Raw genomic sequence first — 15,643 nt, forward strand, 5'->3', positions numbered from 1 at the left:
TCACTCATCCCGGCTTCTGTTTGCTGGTTCTCATGCGTGGACCAGGACAGCAATCGCCAGGGGTCTCCTGGGGACTGTGTCGGAAACGCAGAGTGTAGCCGGGACTTCGAGTCCTGGGTGTCTGTGACAGATGGATGAGGAGCTGCTTGGTGGCAGCTGTGATAAGCCACAGCTTCCATGAAGCAGAAAACTGGGACAACCAACTTTGCGTTAAGAAGCACGCAGGGGAAAAAAAAAAAAAGAAGCACGCAGGGAGGGGGTGATGGGGTGGGCTGGCAGCTGGGCCCCCCACCCCTGAAGCTGTGCCAGCACCCACTAATAGGCAAGGCCCCATTCGAGCAACTGGACTGTGTGCAACTGGACTGTGTGCGATGCCCGGGGTCAGTTCCCCACCCCAAGTGGCTAAAACAGTGGAAAAGCTTTGGTGTGTGAAGGCGTGACCAGTGGTCACAGCTGGCTGCGAAATCCGCAGATGTGTATGGAGTTCTGATTTCTGCATGAAATTCATTCTGCTGCAGCTCGGATGCGCACTGTCCCGGTGACGACCGCCAGAGGAGGGTGAGCGCAGCAGTCAGCTCCCCCCTCAGAGGGTGAGCGTGTGTTGGGAACAGGCCCAGAATCTGCACCCAGAGTGTCCGTGATGCGGAGTCACAGGGCAGGGGGTGAAGCCAGGGGAGGCCTGGGGCATGGTGCTCCTGCTCTCTGGTGGGTGTGGCCTGTGTGGGGAGGGGACAGGGCCCGGGGCATGCAGGCAGACCACATGACCACATGACCCTGGCAGAGGCCGCATTGGCCTCCTTCCCGCACCCTCCCCACCCTGCTCTAAGAACAGAGGGTGTGCGAGGGGCTGTGTGGTCTCTGGAACAGTGTAGGGCTTGGGCAGCAGTGGGCTTCCCAAGCTGGGCCCCCTCTGTGCCTTCCTAGGATGATGGGGAGCTTCGCCTGTGCCAGAGCATCCAGAAAACAGGGACGGTCAAGCCTTCACCAACCTCTCGTTTTCCAAAGTACCCCAGGGGCTAGTTTACTGCAGAGAACTTCTTCCCCTGGTGACTTACAGGACACTCCAGTCTGCTCTTCCTTGTGGCTCTGTGAGGCCCACAGGTGAACCCCTGGGTCACCTGGCACCAGGCCAGGCTAGACCCTCCAGCTTCCCTCCCTAGACGAGGAGACCATTTCCTGGTTAGCTGACCCAGATTCCCCTGACTGCAAGACAAGCCCAGCTGTAGACTAACCCCCTCACCTGTACACCACCCCTGTCATCTGTGCACCACCCTTGTCACCTGTATACCACCCATCTGTCACCTGTACATCACCCCATCACCTGTACACCACCCATCTGTCACCAATATACCACCCCATTACCTTTACACTACCCTATTACCTGTACACCACCCACCTGTCACCTGTACACCACCCATATGTCACCTACATACCACCCCATCACCTGTACACCACCCTCATCGACTATACACCACTCACCTGTCACCTGTACACCACCCCCATCACCTGTACATCACCCCTGTCACCTGTATACCACCCATCTGTCACCAACATACCACCCTATCACCTGTACACTACCCCATTACCTGTACACCACCCCTGTCACCTGTACGTCACCCCCTGTCACCTGTACTCTCCCCCCACATTACCTGTCTGCTCCTCCCCACATGAGCCCCAGGCAAAACCACCTGCCAGGACGGGAGGTCTTCAGCCCCCACGGAGCCTTCCCTATTGTAATGGCCTGAGTGGAATCAAGGTTCTTCTGGTTCTGTGTCTGGCATCATCTAGCTGAAGACGTTCTTGGCCTGTCTCACCTTTGCAACCAGCCTCTACCCCGTCTGCACCGCAGCCTCTGTTGGAGGCAGGCGACATTCTGGGGGTCAGTGTGGGGGGACCCATGTGGCCCTTTCTCTCACCCCTCCCCCTGGTCAGTGGGGCTGGCAGGTGGGCCTGTGTCCACTCAGTAGCCCAGGCCCCCAGCAGGCACCGCAGCCCTTTCCTCTCAAGCTCCATTGTCTGCCTGCCCCCGCGTCTTGGGCGTTTTCAGGACAGTGGTGGTCCTGGGATGTGCGGAGCCGTTGGCGTTTAGAGCGGACTGAAGTCCCCGAGGAACACAGTGGGGCCCTAGTGGAGGTAAGACGCCAGTCTGCCATTCCATGTCCCTCGTGCAGATGCTCAGCGCTTTTCGCAGGAGGTCCAGGGGAGCAGGCACTGTGTGGTGGTGGGGGGTGACCGTCCTCTGCTTTGGGGAACTTCACAAGCAGCCCTTGGAGGGGGGGGGGTTGCTCCGCAGGGTGGTGCCTATGTCGCCTTTGCCAGGAACCTCCTCTAGGAAGGCCTCCTCTAGGGCAGCTCCCAGCCTAATGTGGCATCTCTTCCCAGCCCTTCTGAGGCCCCGGGACTTTTCACCTGTGCTCGGTTGTGGGCTTTTGTGGCGGCTCTTGTTGGAGACTGAAACTGCCCGGGGGTAGTGACCAGTTTGCTCGTGCCTTTGAATCCTTGTCTCTAGTGCTGGTGGCATGGATGTCCCCTAACCCTGGGTCTGGGTCTCACCCTGGGTGGTCTGTGTGGTTGGGTGAGCACGGGGAGGCCCCTTTCCTTGGGGGCTCTGGTGAGGGGTGGAGACAGGCTCACTGCTCCAGGTGGGGTCGGGTCAGTGGCCTGGGTCAGAGCCCTCGAGGTGGGGCCCTGCCCTCAGCAAGGCCTTGGGGACTTTGCACTGCCCTGCGTTGTGAACAGAGCTGGTCCTGGAGGGCCTGAGATTCCACGAATTAAATCACAGAGGAGAACATGGCGCAGAACCTTCCTCCAGGAGACTGATTAATGACATGCAAACACATGTAAATAGCACCTGATTTGCTCCTAAATCTGCTCACCTGCGGATCACCCCATGCTGTCCTAGGAGCCAGGTAACCACCGCAGGGGCGGGCTGGGAGTAGGCAGGACACAGGCTTCCCCGCTGGGTTCTGGAATATTGTCAGGCCATCTGCACCTGCCCACAGCACCCTCCCCACCTCCCACGGGGGAACACATTGACTGTCTCCTGCCGAGCCCAAATAGCTTCAGAATACTCTACTACCCAGTGTGCCCTGGTGCGTGCCGCTGCTCATTGGAGGCAGTGCATTTTCTGAAGGCTCCTGTCGCCCTGTACCCACTGTCTGCTGTTATGAGCGGAGGTGACCTTTTCTTCCTCCTCCCTGCAAGTGAGGTGCTGACTTGGTCCAGACCACACCAGTGGGCTGCGGGAGTGGCTGGGCAGGGATGAGTGATGGAGCGCTAGGAGGAGGGGTTGGCTCTAGGCAGGTGCACTCTACCCAGCCTGGGCATGGAGTTCCCTGCACTTTATCAGAAGAGCAAGGTTGCCTCCATGAGGCCTCTGACTCCATCTGGCTTACACAGAGAGATTTGGTGAGTCCACAGGAATTGTCTGGGGGGTGGGAAGTTGCCTTAGTCTTCTGTGGAGGAGGGCCTGGGGACTTGGCCAGACTTCAACCTGTCCTGTGGTTGAGCAGCACGTGCTGCTCAGGGACTCTGGAGCCTGGGGTTGATGTGCCACTCTTAGCCCAAGGGGGACTGGTGCCTGTGGTGACGTGAAACCCCAGCCCTCTTTTGATCCCTCCCAGTGGTGGCTCCCCAAAGTAGAGCCTGGGGGGACAGAGGCTGGGGAGAAGTGGGGGAAGTGTGGTTAGAGTCACTCTAGGGGCAGGAGTGGCTGTGTGGCCCGAGCACCCATCTGAGTCCCATCCCTCATTTTCTACTTGGACGGCCCTCTTGGCGGTCTGAGGATGAGAGAAGGCAGTCCAGGACTCACATTGGTGGGGGGGGGGGGGGGGCATCAGGACTTGGCTCAGTGACCTGGGCCAGTGGAGGCTACTTCCTACGTGGGGGACCCCAGCCCTAAAGAGGTGACCTGGAAAGGAGGCCCTAAGAGAGGTGTGGGGGGTCAGGATGAAGGACTGGACTCGTGTGACTGGGGGCTGCAGAGATGCCCCTTGCCTGGCCCTGTGCAAGGTGGGCAGTCTTCCCAGATTCTTGCCGCAGAGACTGGAAGGGTAGGAATCCAGGATCCCCCGGGCATGTGAGACATGAGGCTCAGGCTCTGCACATACCGCATTAACATCACTCAGCCTCCAGTTCCTTTTTTGGCAGAACAGGGCTCATCCTATGACCTGGGGGTCAGGGGTGGGGGCCAGGAAGTGTTTAATCTAGCAGTTCTCAAAGTGTGGCCCACAGAACCCTCAAGGTCTGTGACATCGGGAACAGCCGCCTTGTCTTTTCCACAAGCTGACCTTTGTCCTGTGGGGGCAAAGTGGCTGCAACCCAGGCTGCGTTCAGGGCTCCGAGTGCACGGGGAAGGAAACGCGGCTTCCCCTGAGACCGGCCTACACGGAGCAGTGACAAATACAAGTGGTTTCCAGTCTTAAGTTCTTTTTGTTGTTGTTGTTTTTAAGATTTTATCTATGCATTTGAGAGAGAGAGAGAGAGAGAGAGAGAGAGCACAGCAAGCATGAGTGACAGGAAGGGCAGAGGGAAGTGGAGAAGCAGATGCCCCACGGAGCAGAGAGCCCGATGTGGGTTGGATCCCAGGACCCCGGAATCATGACCTGAGCTGAAGGCAGATGCTCCACCCTGGTGTCCCTCGAATTTTTAAAAAAATATTTTTGTAGTGACAAAATGGGAAGTCACCCAGAGTGTACAGCATTTACCATTGGTTGCAAAGCAGGAGGACGAGGTGCTGAGTGTCATGCCTGGGGCCACCCCAGGAGTGACCCTGCGACTTCCTCATCTCCTTTCCTGCGAGCGGTGTGCTTGTTTGCTTGAGTGAAACGTGCAGTACAAGTGAGTACAGACTTCCTGGGAAAGTGAAACAGAACTGCCACGTGACCCCACCACTCCCCTCCTGGCTGGCCCCCCAGAGACCCGAAAGCCAGTATCACAAAGAGGTTCTTGTGCCCAGGTGTTCATGTGCACTGTCCGTAGGCATCAGAATGGGACTTAGCCCCAGCATCCGTCCGCAGACAGTAGAATGCAGAACGCGCAGCGAGCTCTGCCACACGGCGGAATGCTGCAGAGCTGAAAAGAGGAACGAAGCACGGACACACGTGATCACACGGGGCGAATGACATGCTGGCCACAGAAACTGTCACAGAAGCCATCACAAAGGGCCACGTGGCACATGATGCCATCTATAGGAAATGTCCAGAAAAGACACCCAGAGATGCCAAGCAGGCTGGCAGTTGTGGGAAGGGAACGGGAGTGAGGGTTAATGGGCACAGGGTCTCCTTGTGGGGAGCTGAGAATGTTCTGGACTCACTAGAGGTGGCGGTTGCACGGCACCGTTCACTTTGTGATAGGCAATCTTATATGAGTTTCAGTCTGAAAGAGGAAGAGCAGAGGGCCATTATGCATGAAGTCCTGCTGTGGCAGCCCCTCCCGTACCAGGTGTGGTCACCTGCGGCTCCGAGCCCTGCAGAAGTCAGCTTGGTGGGTCCTTCTGACCTCAGCTCTGTGTGCACAGCACTACCTCCTCATCAGGGGGTTAGTGTCTCCCAGCATGAACCCGGTCCAGCCAATGAGCTTGTGTGTCCCTCCCAGTGACCTGGAGGCAGGGAGGCCGCTGCTTTGCTGATGGCAGGAGTAGAAGGTCATAGAGCAACATGGCCAAATCAACTTCCCCAGCAGGGCCTGCAGCTCTGAACTCTCCAACCTCCTGGGTCCTCCGTACATCCTAGCTTTCCTGGCCTTCTCCACTCTTCAGATTCTGAATCTTTGAAAGGTCAACTGTGAGTACCTCCCCACATGGTTGCTGAACAAGAATGTCCGTGAGGCATAAGGAGAGCTGCCCTGGGCTCAAAATACTCATCAGGTGTCTCTTGAACACAGCCCAGCTGCATCTGCGGCCACCACGCCAGTAGGACTCACGGCCAGCAGCCCAGGGCCCTCGTCCCTGCCCGCCGGCTAAGAAGAACAGAGCTCTCGTCTCACAGCTGGGAAACTGGGGTCCCAGGCGAGGAAGGGACTGGCCCAGGTTGTACACAGGTCGTGGTCCAGGCCTGGCTATCCTGATGCTCATGGATGGCATCCGTCACAGCAAGGCCTCACTGAGTCCAGGATACTCCCCAGGGGTCCCCCTCGGCTTGCTGGCAGCGTTGTGTGTCCGCAGCAATGGGGAGGCATCTGCTGTGGGTTCTGTAACCCTGGATGGTAGACAGGGTTCCTGGTCCTGCTGGAGCCCATAAAGGGCAGCCACCCCTGCCTGCCTCTCAGCTGCCTGGCCCTGAAGTGTCCCTGAAGCTGGACTCTGAGGCCAGGGCAGGGAGGGGACGGGGGCTCAGCTACAGCCCCGTCCACAGCAGGGCAGCTCCAATTCTAAGTGTTAACATAGCCAGAGTCCAAACTGGCCCTGTGAGCTGCTCGTCCTTCCTGCCGACTTGATGCGATATGTGTGGAGTCTCCTTTGCCCTCCCTCCTATGACATGGAATGGAGTTGAGCCCTCCCAGAGTCCAGGATAATTGCCTCGTCTCAAGACCTCTGATGTAGTCACATCTGCAGAGACCCCTTTTCCAAATAAGATCACATTTGTAGGTTCTGGGGATGAGGCTCTGTTTTAGGGGCCACTACTACACTGACCACAGCATGTGTGAACATCAAGACCAGCATCTGATCGGGGCTGCCCCATGGTCTATGTGCGATGCCACAAGGTTAGCAGGAGGAGGAATAAGAACAGCGGCCCTTAGTGGGTGCTCATGTGGCTCTGGGTGTGTCTGTGCCTTGCTTTCTCTCCCTGCAGTGCCGTGGTTAGCTCAGGCTGGGGCCGACATCTGAATCACCCCCTGTCCTGGCTCTCCACTAATGAGCCAGGTGACAAGTTACCTGAGCCACCTGAGTTTTGCTGGTTTTCCTGTAAATAGGGCCTCACCAATGTGCCCTGGAACAAGATGCTGCAGGCAGAGCACTTGATAGCAGCCTGGCGGCTATGAGCTCCAAAAAATGGGGAGCTTAGGCATAAAACAGGGATGGGAATGAAGGCCTGGCCTCCTTGTGAGGTCAGAGGAGCAGATTTTGGTGGAAGTGCTTTGTCAACCATGGTGCGTGTGTTGGTAGGGCTGGGGGCCTTGAGGTGGGGCCTGATGGCACACTTTGGTAGCCACCTCATGTCCAGGAGGCCTGCTTATCCGAGCGAGCCCCTTGGTCTGCCTATGCTCAGATGCCTGGTGGGCCCAGCAGGTGTGTCTGCTCAGGTCCAGGGGGAGCTGTCCAGGATGTGGTCCACAGAAAGGGAGAAAACCATGGGGGGCTAATTGGAGATCAACACCCAGAATAAAGACAAAACCCAACAGCAAAACTGGACATCCGACACAGATATGGGCAAAAGCCTTGAGTAAAGGGTTCTCTGAAGATGATGTCCAAGTGGCCAGTGAGCACACAAGATGTTCCATGTTGCCCATCATTGGGGCATCACAGCCGTTAACACAGCCACTGTCCAAAACACCAGTGTGGTGAGGATGTGGAGAAACTGAGAATTCCTTGCCCTGCCATGGAAAACAGTGTGGCATTTCCCAAGAAACATAAATACGGAAAACCAGAATTACCACATGACCTGGCAGTTCCGCGGCTGCGTGCATGCCCATGAGGCTTGGAAGCAGTGTCCTGGAGAACTCTTTGCACCCCTTGTTCACAGCAGTATTACAACAGTCATAGTGGAAGCAACCCCAGCACCCATGTTTGGATGAACCCAAAAGCAATGCGTGCCCATCCACACACAGCCTTGAGAAGGAAGGACACCATGATGCCTGCCACAGCATGCCATGGGTGGGCCTGGGGGGAACCATGCTTTATGAGGTCAACCCGTCACAGGGGACAGACCCTGCAGGATCCCATGTACATGGGTTCCCTGGGGAGTCAGACCCACGGAGCCAGGAATAGATGGGGGATCTGGGGCTGGGGAGTCAGTGTTTCATGGGATGGAGTTTGGGAAGATGGAAAGGTTCTATGGATGGACAGACGGACAGACGGACAGACGGAGGTGACAGGCACAGGAGAAGGAGCTGGAGACAGAGCGGAGGGGAGAGGCCCAGCCGAGAGTGGGAGTCCTTCACTCACTCACTGACTCCCACACGTGAACCCTGCCATGAGGGGAAACACACACACCTGTCCTAGTGGAGCCTGTCTGGTGGCAGGAGAGGGATACTGGGTACCGTGTTAGTCAGGCCGAGGCCTGACCTGGATGGGGTGGGGCGGGGGCGAGGCCACAGGAAACTCCCACAGGGACACTGTCTGGTCTAGCCAGGGGCCCCCGGTGACCCACTTGGACCCTGGTTCATCTCCTTGCTGGAGGGTTGTCAACATTGTATCTGTGCTGAGGCCGCCAGCAAGGGATGGAGAACTTTGTCCCTCAGCGGGCGAGTGTCCAGACCATCCTGAGCAGAGGTCCCTGGAGACAGCTTCTCATTGAGCAGAACTGCCTGTCACCTCTTCAGATGGGCCCAAGAAGCCCTCCCAGCCCATCCACCCCAGGGAGGATCAGTGGGAGAGAGCGCTCTGAGTGCAGTGGAGGTCTGCCCCTTTCCGGATGGGCTTCCCATCCCGGTGGCTCTGGCTCCACATGGCATGTGTCCATCCAGATGGGCTCCAGACTCTGCCCGGGGAGCAGACCTTCCTCCCTGGGTCCTCCAGACACAGGGATGGGTCCTCCACCGTGCACAACCTTTCCTTCCACGTAAATTATCCTTTAGCTGGAAGCGTTCAAGCTCCTGACTCTTGCGAACTGTGGCTGGCACAATGTCTGTGCATGTGGCTTTCTCGGATGGCGAAGGCCGCGGCCTCCATGTGCCTGTTTGGCCAGTGTTCTATAGCAGCTTTGAGGGCAAAAGTGTCTCTTCACTAGTATTGCTGAAAAAGTGTGGCTTTGAGGAAAGGTGTAGGAGAACCATAACTTTTGGGACCGTGAGCCTCCTAGCGTCGGTCCTTGTGTGTGGTGCTAGATCTGTGGAGTGAGCCTCCCCCACCGCCCTGCAGCTGTGTACTGTGCCAGTTGCCCGTGTAATGATTGGAAATGCAGGTTTTGTCTTCGAGGATCCTATGTCTGTTGCAGGAGGTAAAATCTGCACATAAACAGCAGTCACTCCTGGTACGAGGTGATGGGCCCCCCGAGTGTTTCCTGCAGCTGCCGTAAGAAAGGGCCACACAGTCAGGCAGTAAGATGCCACAGGACCATGTTTTCTCCTCTCTTGGGTTGTGGTGGCGGCTGCAAGGCCGCGAGCCAGGTGTGGGCAGGCTGCTGTCAGGGAGGCTGCGGCTTTCCTCTCCTGGTGCCCGTGGGGAGGGCTGTCCTCAGCATCCTTGGCTCAAGGCCGCTGGCCCTGCCTCTGTTGTCCCACGGAGTGCAATGTGTTTGTCCTTTTCTGAGGACACCTCTACTCCAGCATGACCTCCTCTTGACCTGATCATCTCTGGAAAGATCCTCTTTGCAGATTGAGTTACAGTCATGGGTGCTGGGGGTTAGGATGTGGACATACCAACCACCTTGGCCCCCAAACAAGGCTTCAGAGGAATGGGTGGGAGTTTGGTGTGGAGAAGATATGGAAGGGTGCCTGGATAGAGGGGACAGCAGGTAGAAAAGCAGGGGGGGCTTTGTGGGGGCAGTGAGGGCTTGCAGGCTGGGTCTTGTGATCAGGTGTCCTGAGTCACAGAGGAGCTGGACCAGCTGGGTGTCACACAACAGAAGCCCTGCACGAGTTCACTGCTTCCTGGAGAGACAGCCTGGCTGTGTACACCGTCCCTAGAGAAGAGGACAGGGAGCCAGGAGAGCCAGGGTTCGGGTGGGTGACACCTAGGCATGACTGATCTCATGACTCAGAGCTGTCCCTGCCAACTGCCTACGAGCACATTTAAAACAGGACAGATGCCTGTCCACGCATGGGCTCCAGCAAAATGTGGCTTGTCCACACGATGGAATATCGCTCAGTCTTAAAATGGAACAAAGCTCTGGCGCTCTGCAGCCGGACGGACATGGGAGCGTGGCAGCGAGGGAACCAGGCGCGGGGGCCCTGGGCGCTTGATTTCACATGCACGGAGCGTCCAGAGCGGGAAAGCTGTGTGGCTGGGAAGTGGATGACCTGTGACTGGGGGTAGGGCGTGGGGACAAGACAGTGATGCCAGTGGGAACAGGGTTTCTTTGGGGGCGTGATGGAATTCAAGGTGGTGTCGCTGGTCACTGCTGATTTGCTGAATGCCGCTGAATCATGCACATGAAGGGAGTAGATGTTACAAGAGGAGGCTGGGGTGTGTCCCTGGGTGACCTGTGCCCTGCTGGGGTCTGTTGGAGCTGGCCCTGTCCTCCCGTTGGTGGCAGCATGGAGTTCAGTGGGCACCAGCCCCAGGTGGGAGGGGATAGAACAGTCGTCACCCCTGAGGCTCGCATGGTGCTGGGGGTGGGAGATACTTCATGACAGGAGACACGGAGGAAGGTCCCTTCCTTTGAGCCTTTGAGGAGGGGGTGCAGAGGGGTGCAGAGCTGGCTTTGAGGGAGTGAGCTGGGGTGGGGGGTTCTCAGGAAGGTAGCACATGGACAGGTGTCTCTGGGGAGAGGGAAGAGCTTGGTAGGGGCTTAGTACACAAGAGTCCTGTGTCTTCCCAGACGGTGGGGTTCTGATCAGGGCCCCGGAGGGGACTGCAGGCTCAGGACAGGACCGAGACGGCCCCAGGAGTGCGGCGCAGAGTGCCCAGCCCTGATCTGGTCTCCACAGCCCCGCGACACCCAAGATGGACCAGCTCACCCCTCCCCAGACCTCAGACCACCCCAGAAGTGTGAGCTGCTATTTAAATGAGTGTTCCCCAGACACTACATTACTGACCATCTAACGTGGGGTGGACACAGAGCCACTTGCCTCTGTTGTTTCGAGTGAGCACTTTAGAATTAGAGCCGAAGCATTTTAGATGCTACAGTTAGAATGAGACAGCATGATGACTCCTTTTATGCAGTTGACTCTAACATGGGACCTATTTTTAGACGGAGAAACTGACTTTATTCTGCTTTGGTATTTTTAGCGTATTTTGAAACCCAAGCCTCTTCTCCGTCATGGGAGTTTTCGTGGTTTCTTAAGCAGAAAGATTTGACTGCCCACTTGCGATGCATTAGAGCAGCACAGGAGCTCCTGCCTGTGCCTTTAACCACTAGGACCCTCTGTCTCCTCTTCTGTGAAACAAAGCAGGCTGAAAGCATTTGGATGGGAGCAGATGTTCCCAAAACCCGGTCTGTGGACCTGTGCTTCTGTGTGAACATTTTTTTTTTCTGTGTGAACATTTATATCAATCTGTCACGAAATGAGAAAAAGAAAGGTTGAGGATTTCATGAAATTGAATTAGTTTCTTATTAAAAAACTGTCCTTTGTTTGGAGTATGTCTTCCTAACATTTGTGATTTAAACTGCATTATTAGGAAATACCAAGGTGATTAACCTGTAGTTTAAAGAGTCAGTATCGGGGGATCCCTGGGTGGTGCAGCGGTTTGGCACCTGCCTTTGGCCCACGGCACGATCCTGGAGACCCGGGATCGAATCCCACATTGGGCTCCTGGTGCATGGATCCTGCTTCTCTCTCTGCCTATGTCTCTGCCTCTCTCTCTCTCTGTGACTATCATAAATAAATTAAAAAAAAAAAAGAGTCAGTATCTGGAAAAACAGGAACAGGTCAGGCCCATGTAACCCCAGAGTAGTTGCTGACAGTTCTCTGGTCTCTGAATTATTTTTTTTTAAAAGATTTTATTTATTTGAGAGAGAGAGAGAGAGAGAGAGAGGCAGAGACATAGGCAGAGGGAGAAGCAGGCTCCATGCAGGGAGCCTGAGGTAGGACTTGATCCCAGGACCCCAGAATCACACTCTGAGCCAAAGGCAGAGGCTCAAATGCTGAGCCACCCAGGAGTCCCTGGCCTGTGAATTTCTAAAGTCTGAAGATCCGCTGTAGGGGCTTGTCCTTTCCAGCGTCCAACTCCAAGAGCTAGTGCTGATCTACTCAGATGAACCAGGTGCCAGAGGAGCTGGGGGCCTGGCTGCCAGTGCGGCTGGATCATAGGGACAATGGGCAGTCAGGCCCCCCCAGATGGGACCGCTCAGGTCAGGTGTTCCCCCAGCGTGGCTCCTGTCCCCGTGGGAAAAGGCGTTGTTTCTGCCACGGAGCAATCTGTACCTGCTGGCTTTGGGTGCCCCACTTGCCTGGTGCTTACAGACCTGGACAGGGTCACGTCTTCATTACCTGTTGGACTGGTGAGGGCACCAGGGGTCCAGGAGGTGAACGGTCCAAGTCAGGTGCCAGGGTGGGAAGGATCCAGCGGAATCTGTGGCCAGAGGTCATTCCTATAATTTCTAGACTCAGATGATCTTTAGCTCCTGTCTTCTCACCTCCAAAATGAATGTAATAGTTGTAGGGATGGTTAAAGGGTCAGCACAGACATTTCTCCAAAGCTACATGGGTGGCAAAGAGGTGGCTGAGCCATCAGGGAAACACATCTCAAAACTGCAGCTAGACCCCACCACCCACAAGCATGGGGTGGGGACCCTCGCACATGGCTGCTGGCGATGTGAACTGGGGCAGCCGCCACCTAGGACCATCTGCGGGTCCTGTGAAGGGTGAACCCTTGCGTCCCCACCTGACCCAGCAGCCCCACGGCCGCACGTCCCCCCATGGCGAAGCCAGAGCCATGTCCACAGGAACACCTGCATATGGACATCTGTGACAACCTCATTCATAACCGCAAAACCGTGTGAAAGGCCCAAGCATCTGTTACCTACTGAATGAGCGAGATGTGGTCCAGCAGCGTCCAGCCCCACACCAGTGAAACTCTGACCCTCTCTACGGTGTGGGGAGCCAGATACAGGGGCGGTGGGCTGTGGAACCTGCGTGTGCGAGGTGCCTGCGACAGGCAGGTCCACAGGGTCAGAAGGCAGGTGGCCCAGGGCAGGGGAGAGGACTGGCAGGGGCCATGGCTGAGGGCACAGGCGATGGCCACTCAGTTGTCCACTTAAGTGGGTGGATGATACGGCAGGTAAGAGGCATCTCAGTAAAGCTGCTAGAAAGACCTGTTGCCTCAGCCTCTGGGGATCATTCTGAGAAACTGAGGGTCAGTATGATGGATCCCTGAGATGCCGGAGGGTCCAGGGCACAGCCAGCCAGGGCTTGGGTGCTCAGCCGTCCCTTGGGAGCTGAGGGAAGTGAGCCCCTGGCTCTGGAGGGTGGATGGCTGCCCCCAGGGCCCTAGGATGATCCTGCAGCCCCATGCAGGGCACCATGTTTCTGTGCCCCTTACCCTGTCACCTCTAGTAGTGGGGGTGGGAGGGACCCCATGTTCTTCTGTGAGACCTCCTTCCTCCCTCTCCCCTTCACTCTTCCCTGCTTCCTCCTCCCTCCTCCTTCCCATCCCTCCTCCCTCTTCTTCTCTCCCCCTCTTTCCTCCCTCTCCCTCCTCCCCTTCCACCTCTCCCTTCTCCCATTCCTTCTCTCCCTCCCTCTCCTCTTCTCTCCCTCATTCCCCTCTCCTCCCTCACAGTGGTGCTGGCTGGCAGTAGACTCAGAACTCACTTAGGTACAGGCTGGAGGAAGAGGGAAACCACCCTCTGTGCCCCACGGTGGGGGCAGAGTTCATTTTCCTGTGGGCAACAGGGCTGCGGTAGAGCCCTGGATGATGGCTGTCAGGAGTGCAGAGAGCTCACGCATGGCCAAGGTTGCACAGAGATGGCTGACTATGACACCAGGACACGCAAATACACGCACAGGGACAGCAGCTGCGGCCATTCGCTGGTGGCGACTTGGCGCCGATGGGACCCATGCTGAAGTGCTGCCGGGACAATAGGTGGAGGTCCAGATTGTGAACGGCCTCACAGAAGGCAGTGCACCTGACGTTGGCTAGCGAGTGTCCTGCCTGGTTCTCCTCTGCATTAGCTGTGAAGCCACGTGCAGCCCATTGTGGGCAATGGGATCACTGGGGCTCTTCCTGTCCCTGATGGTGGGCTGCCTCCTTGTCTCTTTCCAGAGCACCCAAGGGACCTCATGGGAGCAGAGTCTGGAAACCACTGGTGTGGTCGAAAGCCAAGGGAACTCCTCCCAAGTTCCTCCCGTTATAACGTGGCCGTGTCCACAAGTGTTGAGAGTGAGGGATTGTCAGCACCTGTGTGGCCTGGTGAGCACTGTCCACCTTCCAGCAGGTGTCTGAGGACTGTCCTGCTCACAACCTGGATATGCCATGGGGTCAGGACAGGCTGGAGGCCGTCCATTGACAAAGGACTCCTGCAGGTTCAGAAGCTCCTTGGGGAGCAGGGAAGCCTCTGTCCCCCTCACGGCCTCAGGGAGTAGCAGGGTGAGCGGTGGCTCCCCGAATTCATGGGCACCTGGAACCTCAGATGTGTCCTCATTTGGATGTAAGTAAGGATGGAGCTGAGGTCCAGTGAGTGTGTCTACAGGGGAGACTTGGAGGGACCAGAGGGGATACCACCTGAAGACACAGAGGCAGAGAGCAGAGGGACAGGCCTATGTGCCACAGGACATGACAGCCATGGGCAGCTTTGGGAGGGGAGGCCTGGAGCAGACCTGGCCCTGGAGGCTTCCCAGAGGAGGTGTCCCTGCTTGCCCTGTGATGCTGGACTCTGGCTTCAAACTGGGAGACAGTACGTCTCTTGTTTTGGCCCAGGATACGCATCAGGGAAGGGGGCTACACAGGGAGGGGCTCAGAGGCAGGTGAGGCACAGCCCTGTGGTCCAGGCTGACTCCTGGCCTTGTGTCCTCTCCCCACGGCATCCGCAGAGGGGTGTGGCTCAGGCAGATGCCTGGTTACTGGGCTGTGCAGGGTATGGAGTTGGAGCCTTCTAGAATCTTCCTGAGGCTCCAGACCCCAAGGCCCTTTGCCCACACGCCCCTTCCAGCCAGATGGTCCCTCCTGCATCCAGTGCTTTTCTCAACTGCCTGCCAGCACCTTGGGGATCCCCCAATTTGGTGACTCGGGCAGTCATGCCAACACTCTGGTTTTCTCTTTCATGAAGTGACCAGCTGAGTGTTGAATGTGCTGATCCTTTGCTTCTGGAGGGCAGCTGGTCCGCTACTGGTCAGGCCCTTCCCCAGAACTGCCCCCGGGCACTGTCACCCTCATCTTCCTTTGGGTGGGAAGGACATGTGTTTTCTTCCGGGGTGAGGGCTGCAGCGTCCAGAGGACCACGTGCCGCATAGTCGTATGTGTGCCTCATCACCTCCTCGAGCCCCAGGCGCCTGCCTACGACGACGGTGGAGTCACCTGGGAAGGGCGCTGATGTTCGCTCGCAGCCCCAGGGACGGGAAGGAAAGGCAGCCTCTGCGCACAGCACTGTCCCCCATGTTCACTGCGGGGTCCTGAGGTGGGCTCACTGGCTCCCAGAATTGGGGCACTTCACACAGGAGAAGTGTAGCTTCGCCTCTGTGTATGCTACGCACCCTGAGATGTCACCGTCACTTGTGATTTCAGCATTTGACCTTTAGGAAGTGTAAGGTTTTATTTTCGTCTGCTTCCTTTCATCCTGTGGAGCCCGGTCCCTACTGGTCTCATGTCCCTGCCACTGGGAGAACTTCACGGGTCCACCTTCTGCTCTCACATATCACAGAATGACCGTCGGGCTCCCGTTCT

This window comes from Vulpes vulpes, chromosome 12, assembly GCF_048418805.1.
Source record: "Vulpes vulpes isolate BD-2025 chromosome 12, VulVul3, whole genome shotgun sequence".
NCBI classification, from domain to species: Eukaryota; Metazoa; Chordata; class Mammalia; order Carnivora; family Canidae; genus Vulpes; species Vulpes vulpes.